The 7,387-nt window shown below is 48.3% G+C and overlaps 1 pseudogene; it reads left to right on the top strand.

The window, feature by feature from the left end:
* The first annotated feature begins 6,658 nt into the window (after positions 1-6,658).
* On the top strand, positions 6,659-7,186 carry LOC101565529 (annotated as a pseudogene).
* Positions 7,187-7,387: the final 201 nt, after the last annotated feature.

A 7,387-nucleotide genomic window follows, 5' to 3' on the forward strand; every position in this document is an offset into this window, starting at 1 on the left:
CGCCCCTGGGGTGCACTGACACAGCAATTGAGACTGGGCGTGGTGGTGCACGCCTGTAATCCCAGGGCTTGGGAGGCTGTAAACAGGAGGATCACTCAAGTGTGATCTGTGTAGTGAGACCCTGTAGACCCTGTACTAATACACCAACAATAAATAAATAAATAAATAAATAATAAAAGGGGTTGGTGTAGCTCAGCGACAGTGCGCTCCCAAGTGCAATCCTCAGGAGAGGGGGTTAAGGGGGGGGCAGCTGGTGAGATAGTTCAGTGGTCTAAAGCGCCTGCTTCGGTAAGCTTGGGTATGGGACCACGTTTCGCTCCCCTGGCACCACATATCGGCCAGCCCTGCCCCCAGGGTGGGCTGAACTGGTGGCAAAAAAAAAAAAAAAGAGGAGGATGGTCAGACCGGCAATTTGGGAAGGTGTCAGACACTAAAACAAGCCTGAGACCTGCACCTGGAAATTTGGAGGCCAGGGCAGAAAGCCCTGCCAGGGAGAGGCCACCCCAACGCTCCCTGCACTTCCTGCCTAGGAGGCCCCAAGCCCTCCAACTCTCACCTTTCCCTCTAATCTCTTGGTTGGAGGGGGACCCAGCCCAGCTCCTCCCTCGCCCCAGGTCCTCATCCTGCGTCCTGGTCACCTGCTCTGTACCAGGAGCTACATGAGCAAAGAGTCAGACCTGGCCTGAAGTTACACTCCATCCTCCCAGTGGCTGAGGCCAGAGAATACACACAGAGCTATGATAAGACAGCCATGACACCGATACAAGGTAGAAGAAGCCAGGGCTCCTGGCCATCTCTGTCACCCATGAGCTGGGGACTGTTTCGCTTCTCAGCTGTTTCACCCTCAGCCGGCAGGCCTGGGCCCTGGGGATTCCCCCATGGGGAGGCACCAGCCCACCGGAAAGCAGAAGGGAGGTGCGCAGGGGGAGCGGGGGCCGCGAGTCCAGGGCTCTGTGTGCCCCACCACCCGCCTGCTGAGAGATGTCCTCAAGGTCATTTTCATGTTCTGAAGCCCCATTGTTTTCTCTGACCAACAAGACTGCTAGAAGATGGACAAGAGGATCTTTCGGGATTTTTCTCCACATAATGTTAGGCGGTGCTGTAAAATGAAAGCTGGGTGGATGGGCGGGAGGGGGGGTGTGTGGATGAGTGGATGCTGGATGGATAGACTACACGCATGTGCTCTGCCTAAAACAGAACCAACTTGCTGTCCCAGAACCTTCATAGTCTCAGACGCAGAACATGAGCTAAAACATAACAGAAGCCCAAATGAATTAGCAATGAATAAGAAAATAAATTAGTTTATCCTTTTTCAATTTTAATACTTTTCTATTGTAATTACTGTCCTGTGTATCTTTTTTTTTTTTTTTTTTTTTCTGGTACTGAAGACCTTGCTATTGCCCAGCAAGTGTTTATGCCACTAAGCTATGTCCCCAGCTTGTCAGTTTTGGGTTTTTTTTTTTTAAGAGGGGTCTCACTCTGGCCCTGGATGGCCTTAAACTCATGGTGAACTGGCAATGATCCTCCTTCCTCAGCCTTCCAAGTGCTGGGATTACAGGCATGTGCCCCCACACAGTGAGGTTGTGTTTTGCTTTTGGTTTGGTCTCTTTGAAACCGTCTCACTGTGCATGCCTGGCTGACCGCAAGTGCTGGGGTTAGGACAGGCACCCCGTGCCTGCTGGGTCTCTTCCCATCATGCACAACACATCGTGTCCCTGTGTTTTGTAATTTGCGGCTGCACTTTCTGCGTCAGCAGGGCCTTATCAGTGGAAATCTATTGGATCTTATGATTTTTTTTTGGTCTTATTATTTAGACTTTTTTAAATTAATTAAGTGTATTGGTACATTTTGGGTAAATACAATGATCTTAATCATAGGTCACAGAGAGCAAATTTGTCAAGCAATGGCCGTGACTCGTCCACATGGCTGACACTGACAAAGGATCTACAAAGTGCGGTACAGGGTTACAGGATAAATCCTGAGGGTACTTGACTGACCTTATCAGATACAAAAGTTACATTTCTTGTTATATAGGTCTTGCTTTATCTTGGTCTTAACCATCCAGCAGAAAAGTATAAAAACAAGACACATAAAGTAAAGCCATATTAATATGCTGAGCTGTGAAAGGCTCAAGTCAACAACTTCTGCGGATAACCCACTACTATTGTGAACTGCTGGACTGTGTTGGATTGTTTTGCTGAATTCAAGCACCTATAGTATTTAGATGCCTATAGAATACCCACCGCTGAGAGGACTAAACAAAAAAGGGGATACAAAGGAATGACCATTTTGGATTTGTATATACAGAATAGTTAGGATAGATATACAGCTACTTTTGCTTAATTCAATGAGAAGAAAAATTTGTACTGATAGTATTTTTTTTCAAAGTTTTATTGATAAACAGATAGCAATGAGACAGTTTCAAATCAAATTGGAAGTACAGTTTCAATAAATAATACACTGCATATATTCTTCTTAGTGGTTAATTGCTGTACAAGATGCGGACTTGAGATCCTATTTACAAACACCATTAGAACAAATCATTCTATTCATTAAGAGAATGCAACTATATATCTATCCCAACCACTTTGAATACACAGATACAAAATGGACATTCATCGGTATACCCCATTTTTTCTAAGTTCCGTTATTGAATATTATTGGTGTGTAAACTCAGCAAAATATTCTAAAAGAGTCCAGTAGCCCATAATAGCATTGGGTCTTCTGTTTAACTGGCAATGTCAGAAATTATTGACCTGAGTCCCCCACAGCTCAACTTAATAGCATGACTTTATTTCCTATATTTCGTCTTCATACTTTTCTACTGGATGGTTAAGACCAAGGTAAAGCAGGACCTATGCAACAAGAGTTGTAGCTTTTTGGTCTGAGAAGGTCTGTACTAATAGTATTTGGACAGGATATCCTGTCTGCTTCTTGTACTATGGATAACCACTAAGAAGGTAACAGTGTACAAGGTATTAATTACTGAAACTGTTCTATTAAACAGCTTTGAAACTGTCTTATTGATATTTGTTTCTCAATCAAATTAAATTAAACAAAAAATATTAATCATAGGAATCCTGTACACGATACATCTAGATCCTTTTTTCCCATTTTCCTACCCTCTCTTCAACTCCTCTTCTCCTCCTCCTTTACAAATGCATTGTTTCCAATTTTCCTTCTTTTCTCAGTTTTTCTTTTCCCTGCCTTTCTTTCCCCTCCCCCTCCCTAGTTCTCCTTCCCCTGTAGACATTTTCTTCGGATTTCACAATGAGATTTAAGCTTAATGTCTCACAAAGATCTGTGGGTTAAAGGCTTGTTCCCAGGGTGGTGCTACGGGGAGGTGCTGGGGCCCGGCGGAGGCTGCCCTGGGAGCCTGGCCAGTGCTGCTCCTGATGGGAGGTTCTGCTCTGCGGAACCTCCCATCTTCCTAGGATGGGAAGGCGACATCTTCCTAGGATGTCGCCTTGCCGCAAGTGAAAATCACACAGCCCGAGCAGTCCCACACACTCACGCCCATGCGTGAGACCAGTTTGGAGAACACAGTGAGACCCTGACTCCTCAACTAAATAATAACAATAATAATATTTGTATATTTTTTTATATGCAGTTCAGACTTGTAGTGATCCTCCTGTTTAGCCTCCCCTGGGCTGCCGGTGTGGGCATCCATGCCCAGTTTTGGGGGCCAACATGGCATGTGGTACCAGGGACCGAACCCGGGTCCTTGCCCTTGACAGACAGGCACTTAGACTGCCGAGCTATCTATCTCCCCAACTCCTTTTTTGTTTTTTTAAGTCAGGGTCTCGCTATGCAGTGCAGGCTGGCCTTGAGCTCACTTCGGAAGTCCAGTCTGGTCCTGAATTTGCCCTGATCCTCCTGCTTTAGCCTCCTGAGTGCTGGGATTAGGGCCGGTTCGTCACCACACCTGGCAAGCACTCAGTTGTAATTCCCTGAGGAAGGTCTGCTCTCACATCCTTGAGCCCAAGTAAAACTCAATCCTATTCTCTGAGGACAGTGCCATGTCCTCCCTGCAGCTCACAGAGCCTCATTTCCTCGCTGCGCGCCTTTGGGGATGCCCCTTACCTTGTTTTGTCTTTCAGTGCTGGGGGTTCAACCCAGGGCCCTTGCCCGAGTTCCGTCCTTTGCCCCCTCCTTAGCTAAGGTGCAGCGGCTCAGCTTCAGTACTCCCGCCTCAGCCTCCAGGTACTAGGATTACAGGTGTGCGCCACCACAGCAGCTTCCCTGGCTTTTAGAGATTGCTTGTTTACTTTTATGCTGCCCTTGTAGAAGTTTCGTGGTGGGGACCTGCATGTCAGATTGTTCCATTCACAATGTCATACACCCATGCGTGTGAGTATGTGCGTACACACACACACACACACACACACACACACACACACAGATACACGGATACAAGGCTACTTCCTCAAACAAACAAGTTTCTGATCTCTCCTGTCCTGGGTTGGGATGAAGGCACACACTGCAGTCCTAGACCCCAGAAAGCTGAGGCAGGGGGATCACTTAAGCCCAGGATTTCCTCTCACTGTGCAGCTCAGACTCGTGATCTTCCTAGTTTCAGCCTCCTCAGCGCAGGGATTGCAAGTGTGCAGGGATTACAAGTGTGTACCTCGTCTCGGTGGCCAGCAAAGCACAATCGTGGGCGGGGCCAATGAGGCATGCGGATCGAACCCCTAGTCTGTTGAGTGATCTGGTGGGCCCTGAGCCTGGGATTTCAAAACCAGCCTGGGCAAAATAGCAAGAGCTTCTCTCAAAATAAATCAACAGTCAAACATTTCTCCCTCTCTAAAACAATCAGTCAAGGGCTGGCTAGATAGCTCAGTGAACTAAGCGCTTGCTTAGACAAGTGCAGGGACTAGGGTTCGATCCCAGGTCGTGTAGGCCACGCTGGCCCCTCCCTGGGCAACCTCACCTGGGACTTCAGTCTCTCACACCCCAGTGACCCCAAGTCCCTGTCTGTGGCCCATTCCTCTGAAGGGACAGCAGTGTAAATGTACGGAGTGCAAATGTGCTCACGGCCACTCAGAAGGAAAGCTACACTTCCCACGGTTTTTGTAGCCCAGAACAACCATGTCACTTGTTTGACCTTTCTCCTACCTGGCTGAGCAGCCAGGTCCAAGGGGCCTGCGTCCCTGTGGAGCCACCTGGGCCACCTGACTTGAGCTGCCCACCTCCTCCTCTTCACAAGAGAGAGAACTAACATTTCAGCTCATGCAAGTCCCTGTCGCTCTGGGTCTTGGTAACACAAAACTAAACCCGTGCCTCCCCTCCCCTGCCCTCCCCACTCCCTTTCTCTCCTCCTCTCCCCTCCCCTCTCCTGTGATCTCCTCTCCTCTCCTCTCTCTCCCTCCCTTCCTCTCCTCTCTCTTCCCCTCCCCTCCCCTCCCCCCTCCTCTCTTCTCTTCTTCCACATTTCTCCGGTGCTGGCTCTTACTCTGTGGCTCCCAACTGCATTTGCATGGCTTCCCTGGCTCCATTTCCTCCACTGCATTGGAACCTGAGCCTGCTGAGCACGATTAGAAGGGTTTCCAACTCTCCACAATGCCAACGAATATTCCTCTTCTCTTAATGATAAAGCAGCCAAAACTAAAAGGCTTCCAACTGCTCAGGGTCCAGGCCTAGGACCACCAACCTCTTACTCAGAGGTATAGTGGCAGAATAAAACATAGATAAGTATATATTTTAGTTATAAGGAGCACAGGAGGGGGGCAGGGAGATAGCTCATTGGCAAAAGTGCCTCCCTGGCAAATGCAAGGTCCTGAGTTCGATCCCCAGTACCAAAAAATAAGCACAGGGGTGGTCAAAGCCCAGCAATGGGCCAGGACCACAAGGCACAGTGTGTTCGGCTTTTATTAGGTGCACAGCTCGATGGGCAGGGTTGGGGGGCTGCAGGAAGTGGTGGGGTGAGCTGCTGAGGAGGTCAAGGTTCAAGAACTGAGGAGCGTTGCCTTTTGGGTAACCACACAGGAACAGATCAGGGCTAACTGCTAACCTGCTTGTCCGCTAACTGGATTACTGAGCTGGACAGGACTTGTGAGTCCAGCCCTCAGCTGCCACCTTATCTTGCCCTGAGGCTGTTCTCCTGCCCTGGCTCTGGCCACTGGCTTAAAGATTAATGTGTTCTGGGGCTGGTGAGATGGCTCAGTGGTCTAAAGCACCTACTTGGAACAAGCTTGGCAAAGCACAGGGACCGCGGTTCAATCCCCCAGCACCACATGCCAGCCAGCCCCGCCCCCTGGTGGGCTGAGCTGGCCACACACACACACACACACACACACACACACACACACATAAATAAATAAAATTTTAAAAAATAAAAAAAATAAGATTAATCTGTTCCTAAGCCAGTTGGGGGTCTCACCACAAGTCACATAGGTCTACGACGGACTCTTGACTTACTTCTGCGCCAGTTTATCAATATTAATCACTGCCTGCTCTGTACGGAGGAGTCAAGCTGGTCCTCAGCAGCCCATGAAGTTCTGAAGCTCTAGATGTCTTTCTGTTTGCTTTTGTGGTACTGGAGGTGAAATTCCAGCAGTGGTCTACACCCAAGTCCCATCTGCAGCCTTGTAAACAATTATTTTTGGACTCCGTGCTCAAGCTCGCCGCCGGGGTCGGAGGTCAGGGCGAGCGTCTGGCGGGCAGAAGTAAGACGATGGCAGTGGAGTCGCGAGTTACTCAGGAGGAAACTAAGGAAGAGCCAGAGAAGCCAGCTGACGGCGAGAAGACAAGTCCGCGGCTGCTCCGGGGGTTCACCACCAACAACGGTCGGCACCACCGTGTGGACGAGTTCTCCCGCGGCAACGTGCCGTGCAGCGAGCTGCAGATCCACACCTGGATGGATGCAACTTTGAAAGAACTAACTAGCTTAGTAAAGAAGTCTACCCAGAAGCCGGAAAGAAGGGCACACACTTCAATTTTGCAATTGTTTTCATGGATCTTAAAAGACCTGGCCATCGAGTTAAGGAGATCAGCAGCACCACGTCGGGCAGAAAGGGGACGGACGATTCCATGACTGCAGTCACAGAAGTTCCAAATAGGCTATTATTTGGACATAGCGATTACCCCTCCAAATCGGGCACCACCTCCTTCAGGGCGTATGAGACCATATTAAATTTTATCTTACTTTCTCTCAAGTTTATTTTTCACCCAACGGTGTAAAATAAACGTACATACTTTTTCCTTTCCTGATTTTTGCCATGAAGCCTTTAAATTCTAAACAAATTGTAACACATCTATTTAGGAATTAGACTTGGTGTACCAGGGTATGAATATTAGTAGAAAGTCTATAAAATACAAAGGAAAGTGCTCTTAGCATACTGTGAAAAACTGTACTGTTAAATCTTATGTGTACAATCAGCCTGAGTGC

This window comes from Octodon degus, unplaced genomic scaffold (genome assembly GCF_000260255.1).
Source record: "Octodon degus isolate 3935 unplaced genomic scaffold, OctDeg1.0 scaffold00001, whole genome shotgun sequence".
NCBI lineage: Eukaryota > Metazoa > Chordata > Mammalia > Rodentia > Octodontidae > Octodon > Octodon degus.